Consider the following 23,649-nt stretch of genomic DNA (forward strand, 5'->3'; position numbering starts at 1 on the left):
CTGCAGTGTTCCCTAGTGACATTGAAAAGAATCCTAAAAGGGAACAAAAGGGAGTGAGATGGGAAGAATGCAAGGCCATCACCATATTGAAGGAAGTCTCAGAAGAAGAAGGAATCAGACCCTCAGAAAAGGAGCCAGAAATCTTGAAAGAAGGTGTGGAAGAAGCTAAGCAGGAAAGTGAAACTGAGCAAGCCAAGGAAATGCAAAAGGAAGGCATGCTGGAAACATACCAACCAAAAGCACCATTTCCTCAGAGGTTAGGAGGAGGTGAAAAAGGGAAAATATATTCAAGGTTTTTAGAGACATTTAAGTCTCTCCATATCAATATTCCCTTTCTTGAGATTCTCCAGCAGATGCCTACACATATCAAGTATTTGAAGGAATTGCTGAGCAAGAAAAGAGTTTTGAAGGGAGGACAAACTGTAATAATGAACAAAGAATGCAGTGCACTCATCAAGAAGGATATGGTCTCTAAGAAAACAGACCCAGGAAGTTTTCATATCCCCTGCATCATAGGGGAAACAAAAATTGACAGAGGATTCTGTGATCTAGGAGCTAGCATAAATGTGATGCCTCTGACTCTTATGAGGAGGCTACAACTGAATGAGGTGAGATCCACTGATGTAATCATACAACTGGCTGACAAAACTCAAAAGCAAGCTGAAGGGGTAGTTGAGAATGTGCTGGTGAAGGTGGGAAATTATTTTTTCCCTACAGACTTTGTCATTTTGGACATGGAGGAAAGCTACCTACACCCTATCATTCTGGGAAGGCCATTTCTAGCCACTGCTAGAGTGCTCATAGATATAGAACAAGGAGAGCTAATTTTGAGAGTACATGATGAACAGCTCATTTTCCATGTTTTTAAACCTGCATCTGAGCCTGAACCAGAACCTGAAAAGCCTAAGGATGATAGTAGCCATCTGTGTTTGGAGGAAAGCAATCCAGCAGCTGAAACTCTAAAACAATCCTTTGAAGGCAAACAAGAATTGCAAGAGTTAAAGCCACAAGAATCAATAGAAACAGATCAGAAGGGTCCTCCTAGCATAAGGGTCAATGAAGAAATCCTCAAGAGAGAGGGAAGAATTGTAAAGAAATTGCCAAGAGGGTGGAGAAACAAGAAAATTCCCACTGAAGGTTTCTCTCCGGGAGATAAAGTGATATCAAGTCATTATCTGCCAATCCCACCTGGCCTCAAACCCATTCCTTCCCAGCTCCCTCAAGTGTTCACAATCAGGAAAGTTCTTTCTATGGAACATTTGGAAATCATGAAGGAATCAAATGGGGATGTTTCCATAGTGAGAGGAGAGGATATCAAGCACTACAATCCACCCTAACAAGGGACAACCGTCAAGCTAGTGACGTTAAAGAAGCGCTTGTTGGGAGGCAACCCAACCTGAGGTAATACCCCTTTGCTGTTTCTTTTATTTGTTTCAATAAAAAGGTGAAGTAGTTTCTGTGTATTGCAAAGAATTAAGTTTGGTGTTTCACACCAAACAATGAATTCGTGGATCAATAATTAAAAGGGGAATGTGTGACTCTAAGTTTGGTGTTCCACCATATAGATCAACTGAACACAACAACCTTTGAATTATATGAAGGAAACAACCATTCTAAGCAATCACAGAAATGCTTAAAATCCTTAGCAGCAACTTCATTCCAAGGAGAATTCAAGGATTCAGAGAGCAGAGGAGTAAGTAGGAGACTAAGTTTGGTGTTCACACACCAACTTAAAACTCAGACACTTACCCATACATAGTTGAGCTAACCACTCAAGTGCTTGAGAAGCAAGCAACTTCATCACTCCTTGCAGGAAAGGAAACAAGGATCTTAGAAAGAACATGAAGCAACAACTAGGAGAAGAAGGAGAAATCAAATTGTTTCCTGGTAACAAAGAGAAAACAAGAAATTTCACAAGGTGGTGTGGTTCCTTGACCATTCTTTAAAAGGCAAACAAAAGCATGCTTGTTCTGGTTTAAACTGTAATTGTTGAATCTTTCTGGAATGTGAAGTTTTTAGTATGAGTGTTAGTTTACTGCTTTGAATAAAGTGAATGCCTAGATGTTTGGATATAACTCCACCTTTTTAAACAAATGCTTGCCATGCTTATTCTGTTTCCAAAAATAAAAGAAAAGTTTGAACAAAAGTAACTTGGCTCAATTAGTGACAAATCAAGTAGAATTAAGTGGTGGTATGCATGCTTGATTGTTTAGTAGCTCACTGGAAATTGAGTGTAGAATTATCATTTTTGTGTAGAAGTTGAATACTGTCTATGGATCTTGATGAATAAATGTCTTTGGACATGAAAAAGAAAGAAAAAGAAGAAGAAAAAGCCACTGAAAAAGGGCAACCAAAAAGCAAAAAAAAAAATTGAGAAAATAAGCTAGGCACCAATGGTTTGAACTTCTGAGACAAATGCCTGTGGTGTTTATGTATTAAGGATATGCTTGGATGAATAGGTTCTGAGGAGTGTTTCAACACTTGGTAACTTGGGTTAACTAACCCGAGATTATCAACCAAAAGTCCATTATCAAGAGCAACCTAAATACAAAACATTTAGTCACACAAAGAAGTGCTGGGCACCAATGTCTCAAGAAGAAATGTGAACTAAAATGCCTGTAGTGGATATGTGTAGTGCACTGACAAGAAAAAGAAAATGCCAAAGGCTTGTGCAACACATGACACTGAGCAAACAAGGAGCAAAGGAGCTCTAAGAAAAAGAAAAACAAAGAAAGGAAAAAGTGCCAAGGACATAAGAATAACAAGAGGCCATAGCAGTGTTTGATGGATGCAATGAAAAAGTGATAATCTTACCTGATAAGAATGAAAAAGTGATGCTGCAACTTTCTGCATAAAACCCTTCTGATGAACTTCAAATGCTTGCTAATATAGCCAATGTAATTGCTTTTTGATTCATACTTTCTTCTCAAATAACTCAGGACTTGCTTAGGGACAAGCAAGTATTAAGTATGGTGTTGTGATGCCAAGGCATCTTAGGCTAGTTTCACTAGCATTTTCCTGTTAGTTTTAGTTGTTTTATGCATTTTCTTGAGCTTAAAGTAACCAAGAATGGTTAAATGAACAACAAAGTAATGAATCGTCCAAACAGTATAATTTTGATGCAAATTCCATGAGTTTTTAGTTATATTACTTGAATGCTATGAATAGAAGATTTCTCATGAAATTTTGCAAGACTTTGATGCAATTGTTTGGATGATTTCAGGGAAGAAGAGGCTAGGCAAGGAAGCAACAAAATCAATAAAGGAAGCTTGAAGATCACATGTGGAGTTTAAGTTCCAGTTTAAGCTTAAACTGGAACTTAAACTGCCAAGCCATATAATGCTGAAAGTGGCGTTTAACCTCCAGTTTAACCTTAAACTGGAAGTTAATCGCCAGAATGAGAAATGCATCAAAGCTGAAATTGGCGTTTAACCTCCAGTTTAAGGTTAAACTGGGAGTTAAACGCCAGAATCATGGAAGTTGAGAAATGCTGAAACTGGCGTTTAACCTCCAGTTTAACCTTAAACTGGAAGTTAAACGCCAGAATGAGAATTTCACCAAGGGAGCATTTCCACGTTTAACCTCCAGTTTAACCTTAAACTGGAGGTTAAACGTGTTCGACACAATTTCTCACCAGGAAGCATTTCCACGTTTAACCTCCAGTTTAACCTTAAACTGGAGGTTAAACGCCAGAAGTAAGAAAGGCACCAGGAGCATTTCCACGTTTAAGCTCCAGTTTAACCTTAAACTGGAGCTTAAACGTGTTCGACTATTTCTCTCCTCCAGGGTTGCTTTCTCATTTCCACGTTTAAGCTTCAGTTTAACCTTAAACTGAAGCTTAAACGTGTTCGACATTTCACACTCCTGGGTTGCTTTCTTCCATTTCCACGTTTAAGTTTCAGTTTAACCTTAAACTGAAACTTAAACTTCAACTTAAACGCCACTTTTTGAAAGGGTTTCTGGGCCAAATATATTGAAGTTTAAGTTAGCATTTGAGCACAAACATTAACTTAAACGTATTATGGTATGAAACCCACTTGAATATCATGGTTTATGGGATTGGGCCTGAAAAATTGATGAGTCTGGAACTTCAATTTGTTGAGTCTCGTGTCATTACTTGTTTATCACTAAGTTTGCTCAATGAATGTTACAGAATTGGATCACAGCCTCATCAGGATTATGGACCATAAACCTAAAGCAAAAGGAAATCAGGGAAAGGCCTCAAAGCCCAAGAAACACAACAGAAGCTCAATTTAGAAAGTGTATAAATAGGATAGAATTTAAGTTAGTTAGCACTTTTTACACTAGGGAACTTTTTGATCATTTTGCTAGTTTTCATACTCTTGTAATTGAATTCAGAGCTATGACTCACTAAACCCCTTTCATTGGGTTAGGGAGCTCTATTGTAATTCAATGAATCAATAATAGTTTTATCTTCTTCTTCAATCTTTTCTCTTGAATTTTGTTAGAAAGCTTCTCGATCTAATTCCATTGGGTAGTTGTCTTAGGAAAGAAACTATCCATAATTGGAATCCTTCGGAACCTTGGGAAAGGAATGGAGGATTCATGCTAGAGAAGCTTTCTCACAGTGAATTGGATTAGGGTTTGGATGGATATTGTGACATGTAATCCTACCAAATTGTGGTTCATGAAACTGTGTGGTATAATCAGTGATCGAGCATCATCTCTTCTTATGAACATTTAAACCAAGGGATTGGGAATTTGTTTGTTTTTAGAGAGAATTGGTGAGCCAAGGGATTGGGATCCAATCATATAAGATTGCCAAGCAAAATTCAATGAATGCATTGGTTGAGGAAGGGATAAAAGTTGTTTTGATTCGGAGATTTCAATATCTCCTAACACCCAATGAACTCCCCATTTCTGATCTACACTTTCTCTTTACATTCTGCAATTAAATTCATGCAATCACCCCCATCCCTTTTAATTTCAGCAATTTAGCTTCTCGCTCTTTAATTCATGAAATTTTATATTCCGTAATTCTCATCTAAATCTTGATTCCGCTCAAATAGAACATACTTCTAATCCAAATTGCTCACTCAACCAATCCTTGTGGGATTCGACCTCACTCTATTGTGAGTTTTTACTTGACGATAACCGGTGCACTTGCCGGAAGGAATTTTGCCGATCGTGCAATTTCCTAAATCGTAGCTATCAAGTTCATAGCTACATCAAGTTTATGGCGCCGTTGCCGGGGATTGGTTTTCGATTGACAATTCTCAAATTGGAAGTTAACTAGATTGAGCATTTTTCTTGTTTTGTTAATTTAGTTCAAGTTACTTGTTGAATTTTAATTTCTGCACTCTGTTATTTGCTTTTTCTTTCTTATGCCTTTAGATTCAAGCAACTAACTCACTGACCCACTAACTATTTGAATTAATTCCTCAACTGCTCTAACCATACTCTTCCATTAACCAAGAGTATTTCACTTGTTTGCTGCCTGTGCTGTGTTCTTGTATGACAGGTAGGAGAGGAAAGACATCAACTCCTCCATATACCGAACCAGAGAGGACCCTTCATAGACTTAGAAGGGAAGCAAGAGGGAAGAGAGTACTGAGAGAAGAAGAATCTGAAGGAGAATCTGAGGACAATTTTGAGGAAGCTCTAGATCTCAACATGGATAGAGAAGTTCACAACCATGAGAGGGCTGATGGAAACAATGCCATTCCTGAGAGGAGGGTTCTTGGTTCATACATAAACCCAACCTCTGGGAATTGTGGTAGCAGCATTCAGAAACCACCAATTCAGGCCAACAATTTTGAACTTAAACCACAGCTAATATCATTGGTGGAGGATCATTGTTCATTTGGTGGGAGTGCTAATGAAGACCCAAACCAACATCTCACAAAATTCCTGAGAATTTGCGACACTGTGAAGTCCAATGGAGTCCAGGAAGATGCCTATAAACTGCTCTTGTTCCCATTTTCACTTAGGGACAAGGCAGCTAAGTGGCTGGAATCATTCCCAAGGGGGAGCCTAACAACCTGGGATGAGGTGGAGAGCAAGTTTCTGGCACGTTTCTACCCGCCACAAAAGGTCAATAGGCTTCGATCTGAGGTTCAGACTTTTAGACAACAAGATGGTGAGACGCTCTACGAGGCATGGGAGAGGTTCAAAGAATTGACAAGGAAATGCCCACCAGACATGTTCCATGACTGGGTGCAATTGCATATTTTCTACGATGGACTTTCTTATGAATCAAGGAAGGCTGTAGACCATTCATCAGGAGGTTCATTGAACAGGAAAAAGACTGTGGAAGAAGCCATTGAAGTGATTGAGACAGTGGCTGAGAATGAGTACTACTATGCTTTAGAGAGGCACAACACTAAGGGAGTCATGGAGCTGAACCATGTTGATACAATTTTAGCCCAAAACAAGGTGTTTGCCAAGCAACTAGCAGAGCTCACCAGGAAATTAGACACAAAGCAAGTGGCTGCAATACACACACAAGATCAAGAGGAAGTAAGCATTGAAGGAGGTGATTGGGAAGAGGCCAACTATGTGGGAAACCAACAAAAGCAATCATATGATCCACATTCCAACACTTACAACCCAGGATGGAAAAACCACCCAAACTTTGGGTGGGGAAACCAGCAAACCCAACCACAAAACCACAAACCTTACAACCACAACCAACATAACAATTCCACATACCAAAACTCCAACCAAAGATCATACCAAGCCACACAAAACACTTACTCCCAACCACCATATCATGGCCAAAATAATCAACCTGCCCAATCCAATCCGAACCAACAATTTCAAGATCAATTAAACAGGATAGAAGGAATGCTAGCAAACATGGGTCAGGACATAAGTGAGTTGAAAAGCTTTAGGGAAGATGTGAGATCCACCTTATGGAACCATGGTGAAAAACTCAAGAGGATGGAGTCTCAAGTAGGAGAGCTATCTCAACAGGCCCCCAAGTCAACTGCAGTGTTCCCTAGTGACATTGAAAAGAATCCTAAAAGGGAACAAAAGGGAGTGAGATGGGAAGAATGCAAGGCCATCACCATATTGAAGGAAGTCTCAGAAGAAGAAGGAATCAGACCCTCAGAAAAGGAGCCAGAAATCTTGAAAGAAGGTGTGGAAGAAGCTAAGCAGGAAAGTGAAACTGAGCAAGCCAAGGAAATGCAAAAGGAAGGCATGCTGGAAACATACCAACCAAAAGCACCATTTCCTCAGAGGTTAGGAGGAGGTGAAAAAGGGAAAATATATTCAAGGTTTTTAGAGACATTTAAGTCTCTCCATATCAATATTCCCTTTCTTGAGATTCTCCAGCAGATGCCTACACATATCAAGTATTTGAAGGAATTGCTGAGCAAGAAAAGAGTTTTGAAGGGAGGACAAACTGTAATAATGAACAAAGAATGCAGTGCACTCATCAAGAAGGATATGGTCTCTAAGAAAACAGACCCAGGAAGTTTTCATATCCCCTGCATCATAGGGGAAACAAAAATTGACAGAGGATTCTGTGATCTAGGAGCTAGCATAAATGTGATGCCTCTGACTCTTATGAGGAGGCTACAACTGAATGAGGTGAGATCCACTGATGTAATCATACAACTGGCTGACAAAACTCAAAAGCAAGCTGAAGGGGTAGTTGAGAATGTGCTGGTGAAGGTGGGAAATTATTTTTTCCCTACAGACTTTGTCATTTTGGACATGGAGGAAAGCTACCTACACCCTATCATTCTGGGAAGGCCATTTCTAGCCACTGCTAGAGTGCTCATAGATATAGAACAAGGAGAGCTAATTTTGAGAGTACATGATGAACAGCTCATTTTCCATGTTTTTAAACCTGCATCTGAGCCTGAACCAGAACCTGAAAAGCCTAAGGATGATAGTAGCCATCTGTGTTTGGAGGAAAGCAATCCAGCAGCTGAAACTCTAAAACAATCCTTTGAAGGCAAACAAGAATTGCAAGAGTTAAAGCCACAAGAATCAATAGAAACAGATCAGAAGGGTCCTCCTAGCATAAGGGTCAATGAAGAAATCCTCAAGAGAGAGGGAAGAATTGTAAAGAAATTGCCAAGAGGGTGGAGAAACAAGAAAATTCCCACTGAAGGTTTCTCTCCGGGAGATAAAGTGATATCAAGTCATTATCTGCCAATCCCACCTGGCCTCAAACCCATTCCTTCCCAGCTCCCTCAAGTGTTCACAATCAGGAAAGTTCTTTCTATGGAACATTTGGAAATCATGAAGGAATCAAATGGGGATGTTTCCATAGTGAGAGGAGAGGATATCAAGCACTACAATCCACCCTAACAAGGGACAACCGTCAAGCTAGTGACGTTAAAGAAGCGCTTGTTGGGAGGCAACCCAACCTGAGGTAATACCCCTTTGCTGTTTCTTTTATTTGTTTCAATAAAAAGGTGAAGTAGTTTCTGTGTATTGCAAAGAATTAAGTTTGGTGTTTCACACCAAACAATGAATTCGTGGATCAATAATTAAAAGGGGAATGTGTGACTCTAAGTTTGGTGTTCCACCATATAGATCAACTGAACACAACAACCTTTGAATTATATGAAGGAAACAACCATTCTAAGCAATCACAGAAATGCTTAAAATCCTTAGCAGCAACTTCATTCCAAGGAGAATTCAAGGATTCAGAGAGCAGAGGAGTAAGTAGGAGACTAAGTTTGGTGTTCACACACCAACTTAAAACTCAGACACTTACCCATACATAGTTGAGCTAACCACTCAAGTGCTTGAGAAGCAAGCAACTTCATCACTCCTTGCAGGAAAGGAAACAAGGATCTTAGAAAGAACATGAAGCAACAACTAGGAGAAGAAGGAGAAATCAAATTGTTTCCTGGTAACAAAGAGAAAACAAGAAATTTCACAAGGTGGTGTGGTTCCTTGACCATTCTTTAAAAGGCAAACAAAAGCATGCTTGTTCTGGTTTAAACTGTAATTGTTGAATCTTTCTGGAATGTGAAGTTTTTAGTATGAGTGTTAGTTTACTGCTTTGAATAAAGTGAATGCCTAGATGTTTGGATATAACTCCACCTTTTTAAACAAATGCTTGCCATGCATATTCTGTTTCCAAAAATAAAAGAAAAGTTTGAACAAAAGTAACTTGGCTCAATTAGTGACAAATCAAGTAGAATTAAGTGGTGGTATGCATGCTTGATTGTTTAGTAGCTCACTGGAAATTGAGTGTAGAATTATCATTTTTGTGTAGAAGTTGAATACTGTCTATGGATCTTGATGAATAAATGTCTTTGGACATGAAAAAGAAAGAAAAAGAAGAAGAAAAAGCCACTGAAAAAGGGCAACCAAAAAGCAAAAAAAAAAATTGAGAAAATAAGCTAGGCACCAATGGTTTGAACTTCTGAGACAAATGCCTGTGGTGTTTATGTATTAAGGATATGCTTGGATGAATAGGTTCTGAGGAGTGTTTCAACACTTGGTAACTTGGGTTAACTAACCCGAGATTATCAACCAAAAGTCCATTATCAAGAGCAACCTAAATACAAAACATTTAGTCATACAAAGAAGTGCTGGGCACCAATGTCTCAAGAAGAAATGTGAACTAAAATGCCTGTAGTGGATATGTGTAGTGCACTGACAAGAGAAAGAAAATGCCAAAGGCTTGTGCAACACATGACACTGAGCAAACAAGGAGCAAAGGAGCTCTAAGAAAAAGAAAAACAAAGAAAGGAAAAAGTGCCAAGGACATAAGAATAACAAGAGGCCATAGCAGTGTTTGATGGATGCAATGAAAAAGTGATAATCTTACCTGATAAGAATGAAAAAGTGATGCTGCAACTTTCTGCATAAAACCCTTCTGATGAACTTCAAATGCTTGCTAATATAGCCAATGTAATTGCTTTTTGATTCATACTTTCTTCTCAAATAACTCAGGACTTGCTTAGGGACAAGCAAGTATTAAGTATGGTGTTGTGATGCCAAGGCATCTTAGGCTAGTTTCACTAGCATTTTCCTGTTAGTTTTAGTTGTTTTATGCATTTTCTTGAGCTTAAAGTAACCAAGAATGGTTAAATGAACAACAAAGTAATGAATCGTCCAAACAGTATAATTTTGATGCAAATTCCATGAGTTTTTAGTTATATTACTTGAATGCTATGAATAGAAGATTTCTCATGAAATTTTGCAAGACTTTGATGCAATTGTTTGGATGATTTCAGGGAAGAAGAGGCTAGGCAAGGAAGCAACAAAATCAATAAAGGAAGCTTGAAGATCACATGTGGAGTTTAAGTTCCAGTTTAAGCTTAAACTGGAACTTAAACTGCCAAGCCATATAATGCTGAAAGTGGCGTTTAACCTCCAGTTTAACCTTAAACTGGAAGTTAAACGCCAGAATGAGAAATGCATCAAAGCTGAAATTGGCGTTTAACCTCCAGTTTAAGGTTAAACTGGGAGTTAAACGCCAGAATCATGGAAGTTGAGAAATGCTGAAACTGGCGTTTAACCTCCAGTTTAACCTTAAACTGGAAGTTAAACGCCAGAATGAGAATTTCACCAAGGGAGCATTTCCACGTTTAACCTCCAGTTTAACCTTAAACTGGAGGTTAAACGTGTTCGACACAATTTCTCACCAGGAAGCATTTCCACGTTTAACCTCCAGTTTAACCTTAAACTGGAGGTTAAACGCCAGAAGTAAGAAAGGCACCAGGAGCATTTCCACGTTTAAGCTCCAGTTTAACCTTAAACTGGAGCTTAAACGTGTTCGACTATTTCTCTCCTCCAGGGTTGCTTTCTCATTTCCACGTTTAAGCTTCAGTTTAACCTTAAACTGAAGCTTAAACGTGTTCGACATTTCACACTCCTGGGTTGCTTTCTTCCATTTCCACGTTTAAGTTTCAGTTTAACCTTAAACTGAAACTTAAACTTCAACTTAAACGCCACTTTTTGAAAGGGTTTCTGGGCCAAATATATTGAAGTTTAAGTTAGCATTTGAGCACAAACATTAACTTAAACGTATTATGGTATGAAACCCACTTGAATATCATGGTTTATGGGATTGGGCCTGAAAAATTGATGAGTCTGGAACTTCAATTTGTTGAGTCTCGTGTCATTACTTGTTTATCACTAAGTTTGCTCAATGAATGTTACAGAATTGGATCACAGCCTCATCAGGATTATGGACCATAAACCTAAAGCAAAAGGAAATCAGGGAAAGGCCTCAAAGCCCAAGAAACACAACAGAAGCTCAATTTAGAAAGTGTATAAATAGGATAGAATTTAAGTTAGTTAGCACTTTTTACACTAGGGAACTTTTTGATCATTTTGCTAGTTTTCATACTCTTGTAATTGAATTCAGAGCTATGACTCACTAAACCCCTTTCATTGGGTTAGGGAGCTCTATTGTAATTCAATGAATCAATAATAGTTTTATCTTCTTCTTCAATCTTTTCTCTTGAATTTTGTTAGAAAGCTTCTCGATCTAATTCCATTGGGTAGTTGTCTTAGGAAAGAAACTATCCATAATTGGAATCCTTCGGAACCTTGGGAAAGGAATGGAGGATTCATGCTAGAGAAGCTTTCTCACAGTGAATTGGATTAGGGTTTGGATGGATATTGTGACATGTAATCCTACCAAATTGTGGTTCATGAAACTGTGTGGTATAATCAGTGATCGAGCATCATCTCTTCTTATGAACATTTAAACCAAGGGATTGGGAATTTGTTTGTTTTTAGAGAGAATTGGTGAGCCAAGGGATTGGGATCCAATCATATAAGATTGCCAAGCAAAATTCAATGAATGCATTGGTTGAGGAAGGGATAAAAGTTGTTTTGATTCGGAGATTTCAATATCTCCTAACACCCAATGAACTCCCCATTTCTGATCTACACTTTCTCTTTACATTCTGCAATTAAATTCATGCAATCACCCCCATCCCTTTTAATTTCAGCAATTTAGCTTCTCGCTCTTTAATTCATGAAATTTTATATTCCGTAATTCTCATCTAAATCTTGATTCCGCTCAAATAGAACATACTTCTAATCCAAATTGCTCACTCAACCAATCCTTGTGGGATTCGACCTCACTCTATTGTGAGTTTTTACTTGACGATAACCGGTGCACTTGCCGGAAGGAATTTTGCCGATCGTGCAATTTCCTAAATCGTAGCTATCAAGTTCATAGCTACATCAAGTTTATGGCGCCGTTGCCGGGGATTGGTTTTCGATTGACAATTCTCAAATTGGAAGTTAACTAGATTGAGCATTTTTCTTGTTTTGTTAATTTAGTTCAAGTTACTTGTTGAATTTTAATTTCTGCACTCTGTTATTTGCTTTTTCTTTCTTATGCCTTTAGATTCAAGCAACTAACTCACTGACCCACTAACTATTTGAATTAATTCCTCAACTGCTCTAACCATACTCTTCCATTAACCAAGAGTATTTCACTTGTTTGCTGCCTGTGCTGTGTTCTTGTATGACAGGTAGGAGAGGAGAGACATCAACTCCTCCATATACCGAACCAGAGAGGACCCTTCATAGACTTAGAAGGGAAGCAAGAGGGAAGAGAGTACTGAGAGAAGAAGAATCTGAAGGAGAATCTGAGGACAATTTTGAGGAAGCTCTAGATCTCAACATGGATAGAGAAGTTCACAACCATGAGAGGGCTGATGGAAACAATGCCATTCCTGAGAGGAGGGTTCTTGGTTCATACATAAACCCAACCTCTGGGAATTGTGGTAGCAGCATTCAGAAACCACCAATTCAGGCCAACAATTTTGAACTCAAACCACAGCTAATATCATTGGTGGAGGATCATTGTTCATTTGGTGGGAGTGCTAATGAAGACCCAAACCAACATCTCACAAAATTCCTGAGAATTTGCGACACTGTGAAGTCCAATGGAGTCCAGGAAGATGCCTATAAACTGCTCTTGTTCCCATTTTCACTTAGGGACAAGGCAGCTAAGTGGCTGGAATCATTCCCAAGGGGGAGCCTAACAACCTGGGATGAGGTGGAGAGCAAGTTTCTGGCACGTTTCTACCCGCCACAAAAGGTCAATAGGCTTCGATCTGAGGTTCAGACTTTTAGACAACAAGATGGTGAGACGCTCTACGAGGCATGGGAGAGGTTCAAAGAATTGACAAGGAAATGCCCACCAGACATGTTCCATGACTGGGTGCAATTGCATATTTTCTATGATGGACTTTCTTATGAATCAAGGAAGGCTGTAGACCATTCATCAGGAGGTTCATTGAACAGGAAAAAGACTGTGGAAGAAGCCATTGAAGTGATTGAGACAGTGGCTGAGAATGAGTACTACTATGCTTCAGAGAGGCACAACACTAAGGGAGTCATGGAGCTGAACCATGTTGATACAATTTTAGCCCAAAACAAGGTGTTTGCCAAGCAACTAGCAGAGCTCACCAGGAAATTAGACACAAAGCAAGTGGCTGCAATACACACACAAGATCAAGAGGAAGTAAGCATTGAAGGAGGTGATTGGGAAGAGGCCAACTATGTGGGAAACCAACAAAAGCAATCATATGATCCACATTCCAACACTTACAACCCAGGATGGAAAAACCACCCAAACTTTGGGTGGGGAAACCAGCAAACCCAACCACAAAACCACAAACCTTACAACCACAACCAACATAACAATTCCACATACCAAAACTCCAACCAAAGATCATACCAAGCCACACAAAACACTTACTCCCAACCACCATATCATGGCCAAAATAATCAACCTGCCCAATCCAATCCGAACCAATAATTTCAAGATCAATTAAACAGGATAGAAGGAATGCTAGCAAACATGGGTCAGGACATAAGTGAGTTGAAAAGCTTTAGGGAAGATGTGAGATCCACCTTAAGGAACCATGGTGAAAAACTCAAGAGGATTGAGTCTCAAGTAGGAGAGCTATCTCAACAGGCCCCCAAGTCAACTGCAGTGTTCCCTAGTGACACTGAAAAGAATCCTAAAGGGGAACAAAAGGGAGTGAGATGGGAAGAATGCAAGGCCATCACCATATTGAATGAAATCTCAGAAGAAGAAGGAATCAGACCCTCAGAAAAGGAGCCAGAAATCTTGAAAGAAGGTGTGGAAGAAGCTAAGCAGGAAAGTGAAACTGAGCAAGCCAAGGAAATGCAAAAGGAAGGCATGCTGGAAACATACCAACCAAAAGCACCATTTCCTCATAGGTTAGGAGGAGGTGAAAAAGGGAAAATATATTCAAGGTTTTTAGAGACATTTAAGTCTCTCCATATCAATATTCCCTTTCTTGAGATTCTCCAGCAGATGCCTACACATATCAAGTATTTGAAGGAATTGCTGAGCAAGAAAAGAGTTTTGAAGGGAGGACAAACTGTAATAATGAACAAAGAATGCAGTGCACTCATCAAGAAGGATATGGTCTCTAAGAAAACAGACCCAGGAAGTTTTCATATCCCCTGCATCATAGGGGAAACAAAAATTGACAGAGGATTCTGTGATCTAGGAGCTAGCATAAATGTGATGCCTCTGACTCTTATGAGGAGGCTACAACTGAATGAGGTGAGATCCACTGATGTAATCATACAACTGGCTGACAAAACTCAAAAGCAAGCTGAAGGGGTAGTTGAGAATGTGCTGGTGAAAGTGGGAAATTATTTTTTCCCTACAGACTTTGTCATTTTGGACATGGAGGAAAGCTACCTACACCCTATCATTCTGGGAAGGCCATTTCTAGCCACTACTAGAGCGCTCATAGATATAGAACAAGGAGAGCTAATTTTGAGAGTACATGATGAACAGCTCATTTTCCATGTTTTTAAACCTGCATCTGAGCCTGAACCAGAACCTGAAAAGCCTAAGGATGATAGTAGCCATCTGTGTTTGGAGGAAAGCAATCCAGCAGCTGAAACTCTAAAACAATCCTTTGAAGGCAAACAAGAATTGCAAGAGTTAAAGCCACAAGAATCAATAGAAACAGATCAGAAGGGTCCTCCTAGCATAAGGGTCAATGAAGAAATCCTCAAGAGAGAGGGAAGAATTGTAAAGAAATTGCCAAGAGGGTGGAGAAACAAGAAAATTCCCACTGAAGGTTTCTCTCCGGGAGATAAAGTGATATCAAGTCATTATCTGCCAATCCCACCTGGCCTCAAACCCATTCCTTCCCAGCTCCCTCAAGTGTTCACAATCAGGAAAGTTCTTTCTATGGAACATTTGGAAATCATGAAGGAATCAAATGGGGATGTTTCCATAGTGAGAGGAGAGGACATCAAGCACTACAATCCACCCTAACAAGGGACAACCGTCAAGCTAGTGACGTTAAAGAAGCGCTTGTTGGGAGGCAACCCAACCTGAGGTAATACCCATTTGCTGTTTCTTTTATTTGTTTCAATAAAAAGGTGAAGTAGTTTCTGTGCATTGCAAAGAATTGAGTTTGGTGTTTCACACCAAACAATGAATTCGTGGATCAATAATTCAAATGGGAATGTGTGACTCTAAGTTTGGTGTTCCACCATACAGATCAACTGAACACAACAACCTTTGAATTATATGAAGGAAACAACCATTCTAAGCAATCACAGAAATGCTTAAAATCCTTAGCAGCAACTTCATTCCAAGGAGAATTCAAGGATTCAGAGAGCAGAGGAGTAAGTAAGAGACTAAGATTGGTGTTCACACACCAACTTAAAACTCAGACACTTACCCATACATAGTTGAGCTAACCACTCAAGTGCTTGAGAAGCAAGCAACTTCATCACTCCTTGCAGGAAAGGAAACAAGGATCTTAGAAATAACATGAAGCAACAACTAGGAGAAGAAGGAGAAATCAAATTGTTTCCTGGCAACAAAGAGAAAACAAGAAATTTCACAAGGTGGTGTGGTTCCTTGACCATTCTTTAAAAGGCAAACAAAAGCATGCTTGTTCTGGTTTAAACTGTAATTGTTGAATCTTTCTGGAATGTGAAGTTTTTAGTATGAGTGTTAGTTTACTGCTTTGAATAAAGTGAATGCCTAGATGTTTGGATATAACTCCACATTCTTAAACAAATGCTTACCATGCTTGTTCTGTTTCCAAAAATAAAAGAAAAGTTTGAATAAAAGTAACTTGGCTCAATTAGTGACAAATCAAGTAGAATTAAGTGGTGGTATGCATGCTTGATTGTTTAGTCAGCTCACTGGAAATTGAGTGTAGAATTATCATTTTTGTGTAGAAGTTGAATACTGTCTATGGATCTTGATGAATAAATGTCTTTGGACATGAAAAAGAAAGAAAAAGAAGAAGGAAAAGCCACTGAAAAAGGGCAACCAAAAAGCAAAAAAAAAACAATTGAGAAAATAAGCTAGGCACCAATGGTTTGAACTTCTGAGACAAATGCCTGTGGTGTTTATGTATTAAGGATATGCTTGGATGAATAGGTTCTGAGGAGTGTTTCAACACTTGGTAACTTGGGTTAACTAACCCGGGATTATCAACCAAAAGTCCATTATCAAGAGCAACCTAAATACAAAACATTTAGTCACACAAAGAAGTGCTGGGCACCAATGTCTCAAGAAGAAATGTGAACTAAAATGCCTGTAGTGGATATGTGTAGTGCACTGACAAGAAAAAGAAAATGCCAAAGGCTTGTGCAACACATGACACTGAGCAAACAAGGAGCAAAGGAGCTCTAAGAAAAAGAAAAACAAAGAAAGGAAAAAGTGCCAAGGACATAAGAATAACAAGAGGCCATAGCAGTGTTTGATGGATGCAATGAAAAAGTGATAATCTTACCTGATAAGAATGAAAAAGTGATGCTGTAACTTTCTGCATAAAACCCTTCTGATGAACTTCAAATGCTTGCTAATATAGCCAATGTAATTGCTTTTTGATTCATACTTTCTTCTCAAATAACTCAGGACTTGCTTAGGGACAAGCAAGTATTAAGTATGGTGTTGTGATGCCAAGGCATCTTAGGCTAGTTTCACTAGCATTTTCCTGTTAGTTTTAGTTGTTTTATGCATTTTCTTGAGCTTAAAGTAACCAAGAATGGTTAAATGAACAACAAAGTAATGAATCGTCCAAACAGTATAATTTTGATGCAAATTCCATGAGTTTTTAGTTATATTACTTGAATGCTATGAATAGAAGATTTCTCATGAAATTTTGCAAGACTTTGATGCAATTGTTTGGATGATTTCAGGGAAGAAGAGGCTAGGCAAGGAAGCAACAAAATCAATAAAGGAAGCTTGAAGATCACATGTGGAGTTTAAGTTCCAGTTTAAGCTTAAACTGGAACTTAAACTGCCAAGCCATATAACGCTGAAAGTGGCGTTTAACCACCAGTTTAACCTTAAACTGGAAGTTAAACGCCAGAATGAGAAATGCATCAAAGCTGAAATTGGCGTTTAACCTCCAGTTTAAGGTTAAACTGGGAGTTAAACGCCAGAATCATGGAAGTTGAGAAATGCTGAAACTGGCGTTTAACCTCCAGTTTAACCTTAAACTGGAAGTTAAACGCCAGAATGAGAATTTCACCAAGGGAGCATTTCCACGTTTAACCTCCAGTTTAACCTTAAACTGGAGGTTAAACGTGTTCGACACAATTTCTCACCAGGAAGCATTTCCACGTTTAACCTCCAGTTTAACCTTAAACTGGAGGTTAAACGCCAGAAGTAAGAAAGGCACCAGGAGCATTTCCACGTTTAAGCTCCAGTTTAACCTTAAACTGGAGCTTAAACGTGTTCGACTAAACTGGAGCTTAAACGTGTTCGACTATTTCTCTCCTCCAGGGTTGCTTTCTCATTTCCACGTTTAAGCTTCAGTTTAACCTTAAACTGAAGCTTAAACGTGTTCGACATTTCACACTCCTGGGTTGCTTTCTTCCATTTCCACGTTTAAGTTTCAGTTTAACCTTAAACTGAAACTTAAACTTCAACTTAAACGCCACTTTTTGAAAGGGTTTCCGCGCCAAATATATTGAAGTTTAACTTAGCATTTGAGCACAAACATTAACTTAAACGTATTATGGTATGAAACCCACTTGAATATCATGGTTTATGGGATTGGGCCTGAAAAATTGATGAGTCTGGAACTTCAATTTGTTGAGTCTCGTGTCATTACTTGTTTATCACTAAGTTTGCTCAATGAATGTTACAGAATTGGATCACAGCCTCATCAGGATTATGGACCATAAACCTAAAGCAAAAGGAAATCAGGGAAAGGCCTCAAAGCCCAAGAAACACAACAGAAGCTCAATTTAGAAAGTGTATAAATAGGATAGAATTTAAGTTAGTTATCACTTTTTACACTAGGGAACTTTTTGATCATTTTGCTAGTTTTCATACTCTTGTAATTGAATTCAGAGCTTTGACTCACTAAACCCCTTTCATTGGGTTAGGGAGCTCTATTGTAATTCAATGAATCAATAATAGTTTTATCTTCTTCTTCAATCTTTTCTCTTGAATTTTGTTAGAAAGCTTCTCGATCTAATTCCATTGGGTAGTTGTCTTGGGAAAGAAACTATCCATAATTGGAATCCTTCGGAACCTTGGGAAAGGAATGGAGGATTCATGCTAGAGAAGCTTTCTCACAGTGAATTGGATTGGGGTTTGGATGGATATTGTGACATGTAATCCTACCAAATTGTGGTTCATGAAACTGTGTGGTATAATCAGTGATCGAGCATCATCTCTTCTTATGAACATTTAAACCAAGGGATTGGGAATTTGTTTGTTTTTAGAGAGAATTGGTGAGCCAAGGGATTGGGATCCAATCATATAAGATTGCCAAGCAAAATTCAATGAATGCATTGGTTGAGGAAGGGATAAAAGTTGTTTTGATTCGGAGATCTCAATATCTCCTAACACCCAATGAACTCCCCATTTCTGATCTACACTTTCTCTTTACATTCTGCAATTAAATTCATGCAATCACCCCTATCCCTTTTAATTTCAGCAATTTAGCTTCTCGCTCTTTAATTCATGAAATTTTATATTCCGTAATTCTCATCTAAATCTTGATTCCGCTCAACTAGAACATACTTCTAATCTGAATTGCTCACTCAACCAATCCTTGTGGGATTCGACCTCACTCTATTGTGAGTTTTTACTTGACGATAACCGGTGCACTTGCCGAAAGGAATTTTGCCGATCGTGCAATTTCCTAAATCGTAGCTATCAAGTTCATAGATAACATCACTGCCCTGCCCTCGCGGAGGGCAGGGCAGTGTTTCCACTTTGACGTCCCGAGTTCGAAACTTGGATGCTACACACGCTACCCATTTTCCTTGGCTTTCTTGGTACCAAAGTGAAGCTTAATTCCTTGCTTCCTCATGGTCCCGTGTTCAACTCTTGTGGCAAGCATTGTGGGCATTTTCCTTTGATTTTCTTCCCTTGGTGAGCCCGATACTGCCCTTGTGGAGGGCAGGGCAAGGTTTTGTTCTTCTTGATTCCAAGGCACAAATTTGAGCTCTGCCCTTGTAGTGGGCAGGGCAGAGTTGCCTTTCATGCTTTGTTCCCTTATGTTGCCCTCCTAGAGGGTAGTGTGCCCTTGTGGAGGGCAATGCTTGCATTCCTCCTTTTATGCGCCACACTTCTTCTCTCTTGGGCCACGCTTTCTTCTCCTTGGACCACACTTTCTTAGGCCACGCTTTTCTCTTTTCTTCTTTTCTTCACCTACAATAAACCAAAACAACCACTCAAAGTATCACTAAATTCACAAGGCTTATAAATCAATTAAAAATCAATTAAATTTAGCTTAAACCTCATGAGTTAACATTAATTTCATGGTGGTTGTTTGATTTAAAGAAGTTATGCATTTTCACTCCAAATCAATTACTTAGGATGCAAGAAAGTGCATAAAGACTAACAAAACAAGTAAAATTAGCTTGAAAAATGGGTATATGATGACCAGTCATCATTAACCACCTAGCACTTGTCCTGAAAAGGTGCCAAGAGACTAACCTGATTTTAAACTGGGAGAAATGTCACTTTATGGTTACTGAAGGAATTGTCCTTGGGCACACAATTTCAAGCAAGGGAATAGAGGTGGATAAGGCAAAGGTAGAGGTAATTGAAAAATTACCACTACCTGCCAATGTTAAGGCAATCAAAAGCTTTCTGGGGCATGCAGGATTCTACAGAAGGTTTATAAAGGATTTTTCAAAAATTGCAAAACCTTTGAGCAACCTGCTAGCTGCTGACACACCATTTGTGTTTGACACACAGTGTCTGCAGGCATTTGAGACCCTGGAAGCCAAACTGGTCACAGCACCAGTCATCTCTGCACTAGACTGGACATTACCATTTGAACTAATGTGTGATGCCAGTGACCATGCCATTGGTGCAGTGTTGGGACAGAGGCATAACAAGCTTCTGCACGTCATTTATTATGCCAGCCGTATTCTAAATGATGCACAGAAGAATTACACAACCACAGAAAAAGAGTTACTTGCAGTGGTCTATGCCATTGACAAGTTTAGATCCTATCTAGTAGGATCAAAGGTGATTGTGTACACTGACCATACTGCTCTTAAGTACTTACTCACAAAGCAGGATTCAAAACCCAGGCTCATAAGATGGGTGTTACTTCTGCAAGAGTTTGATATAGAAATAAGAGACAGAAAAGGGACAGAGAACCAAGTAGTAGATCATCTTTCCCGAATAGAACCAGTAGCTGGGGCGTCCCTCCTTTCTACTGAGATCTCTGAGACCTTCCCAGATGAGCAACTTTTTGCCATTCAGGAAGCTCCATGGTTTACAGATATTGCAAATTACAAAGCTGTGAGGTTCATGCCCCAGGAGTACAGTAGGGTGGAAAGAAAGAAATTAATTTCAGATGCCAAGTACTACCTATGGGATGAGCCATATCTCTTTAAGAGATGTGCAGACTGAATGATCCGCAGATGTGTACCCAGAGAGGAAGCACAAAGGATCCTATGGCACTGCCATGGATCACAGTATGGGGGACATTTCGAAAGTGAGCGAACAGCCACTAAGGTCCTCCAATATGGCTTCTACTGGCCTACTCTCTACAGAGATGCCCGAGAATTTGTGCGTAACTGTGACAGTTGCCAAAGAGTTGGTAACTTGCCTCATGGATATGCCATGCCTCAACAAGGGATCTTAGAGATTGAATTATTTGATGTATGGGGTATTGACTTCATGGGTCCGTTCCCACCATCATACTCAAACACTTGCATTCTGGTGGCAGAGGACTATGTATCTAAATGGGTAGAAGCAATTGCTACACCCACTAATGATACTAAGACCGTGCTGAAATTCTTCCAGAAACATATTTTCAGCAGGTTTGGTGTTCCCAGAGTACTAATCAGTGATGGGGGCACTCATTTCTGCAATAAACAGCTGTATTCTGCTATGGTCCGATATGGAATTAGCCACAAAGTGGCAACCCCATATCATCCACAGACAAATGGGCAAGCTGAAGTCTCTAACAGAGAGCTAAAAAGAATCCTAGAATGGACTGTAATTGCCCGTAGAAAGGATTGGGCAAAGAGCTTGGATGATGCTCTGTGGGCATACAGAACAGCATTCAAGACTCCAATAGGAACCTCTCCATACCAACTTGTGTATGGCAAGGCCTGTCATCTGCCCATGGAACTGGAACATAAAGCCTACTGGGCAACCAGATTCCTAAACCTGGATGCTAAGTTAGCCGGTGAAAAAAGATTACTCCAGCTAAATGAGCTAGATGAATTTAGACTCAGTGCCTTTGAAAATGCAAAAATTTATAAGGAAATGGCACAGAAGTGGCATGACAAGAAGTTGTCATCCAGAGTCTTTGAGCCAGGACAAAAAGTTCTGCTCTTCAACTCTAGGCTCAGACTGTTCCCGGGAAAACTTAAATCCCGGTGGAGGGGTCCGTATGTGATTACAGGAGTGTCACCATATGGATATGTTGAGCTTCAGGATACTGATTCTGACAAAAAGTTCATTGTTAATGGACATAAGATCAAGCATTATCTTGAAAGCAAATTTGAGCAAGAATGCTCAAAACTGAGGCTTGAATGATTCTCAGTGAAGGTCCAGCTAAAGACAATAAAGAAGCGCTTGCTGGGAGGCAACCCAGTCATTAGCAGGTTATCTGTTTTGTTTAATCAAAGTTTGATACATATTCTCAAAGGGAAAGTAACAATATTGAAGGAATTCACAGAGTTACAGAAGGATTCAGTGCAAAAAGCAGAAAAAAGGAGCTTGCTGGCGAAAAAATGCCAGTAAGGGGTACTTTGGGCGTTAAACGCCAGAATGGGCACCATTCTGGGCGTTTAATGCCAGGTGTGCAGCATCCTGGGCGTTTAGCAAAACGCCCAGTGATGAAGGGGTTTCTGGCGTTTAACGCCAGCCAGGGTACCTGGCTGGGCGTTAAACGCCCAAATTGGCCAACATTTGGGCGTTAAACGCCAGAATGGATACCATTCTGGGCGTTTAATGCCAGAAAGGTGGGAGACAGAGATTTTGCTTTCCACTTAAATTTTTTTCAAACTTTCCTGTTTTAATCCATAATTTTCTACATTAATACATTTCAAACTTTCATCATTCACCTTCAAATTTTCAAATTTAAAATCATTCTTCAAATCTCTTTCAAATCCTTTCCAAATCTTCTTCAAGAAAACTCAAATATCTCTCAATTTCTTCCCATATCTTCTCAAATCTCCTTCAAAATTTTCGAACTCTCTCTCCCTTCCTTATAAATATATGTTCGGCCACACCCCCTTCCCCACCATTCGAATTTGCTCTCCTCCTCTCTCTCCTCTTTTCTTTCTTTTGTTTGAGGACAAGCAAACCTCTAAGTTTGGTGTGTTTTTCTGTGATAACTAAGTTAAGGCTCATCAAGATCATGGCCCTCAAAGGAAAACAAACCAACTCAAGAGGCAAGAAAGAGAATGCTCCAAAAGACCTTTGGAGTCAAGAGAAGTTCTTAACCAAAGAACATGCAGACCATTACCACAAAATAATGGGTCTAAGGTCAGTGATCCCGGAAGTTAAATTTGATCTGAAAGAAGATGAATATCCGGAGATCCAAAAGCAAATTCGAAACAGAGGATGGGAAGTTCTAACCAACCTTGAGACAAAAGTTGGGAGAAATATGGTTCAGGAATTCTACTCAAATCTGTGGCTGACAGATAAGCAGAGAATGACTGGAACCGATTTTCATAACTACAGAACCATGGTCAGAGGGAGAATTATTTACTTCCATCTGGACAAAATAAGAGAAGTCTTCAAATTACCTCAACTACAAGATGATCCTGAATCCTTTAATAGGAGAATGGTGAGAGTAGATAAGGGGTTGGATCAAGTTCTAGAGGACATATGCCTCCCTTGAACTAAGTGGATGACCAATTCAAAAGGTGTCCCAAACCAACTCAAGAGGGAAGATCTCAAACCAGTTGCAAGAGGCTGGTTGGACTTCATAGGGCGTTCTATCTTGCCCATTAGTAACCGTTCTGAGGTCACTATCAAGAGAGCAGTGATGATTCATTGTATTATGCTGGGAAAAGAAGTGGAGATTCATCATCTGATTGCTTGTGAGATTTATACAATTGCAAACAAGAACTCCACTGAAACCAAACTGGCTTACCCAAGCTTAATCTCTTTGCTATATAAAGATGCTGGGGTAAGGATGGGAGTAGATGAATTCATCCCAATTAAGCACCCATTCACCAAGAGGTCAATGGAAGGACAAATGCAAGATAACTCTATCAAAAGGA

The 23,649-nt window shown here is 39.4% G+C and overlaps 2 non-coding genes across 2 annotated transcripts; both read right to left on the reverse strand.

Moving 5' to 3' along the window:
* Positions 1-6,060: 6,060 nt before the first annotated feature.
* On the reverse strand, positions 6,061-6,164 carry LOC130983679 (small nucleolar RNA R71). The gene has a single exon (XR_009087659.1). It is a non-coding gene; the product is annotated as a small nucleolar RNA R71 (small nucleolar RNA).
* A 6,845-nt stretch (positions 6,165-13,009) lies between these two features.
* LOC130983680 (small nucleolar RNA R71) lies at positions 13,010-13,113 on the reverse strand. Its single transcript, XR_009087660.1, has one exon. It is a non-coding gene; the product is annotated as a small nucleolar RNA R71 (small nucleolar RNA).
* Positions 13,114-23,649: the final 10,536 nt, after the last annotated feature.

Source organism: Arachis stenosperma, chromosome 5 (assembly GCF_014773155.1).
Source record: "Arachis stenosperma cultivar V10309 chromosome 5, arast.V10309.gnm1.PFL2, whole genome shotgun sequence".
NCBI lineage: Eukaryota > Viridiplantae > Streptophyta > Magnoliopsida > Fabales > Fabaceae > Arachis > Arachis stenosperma.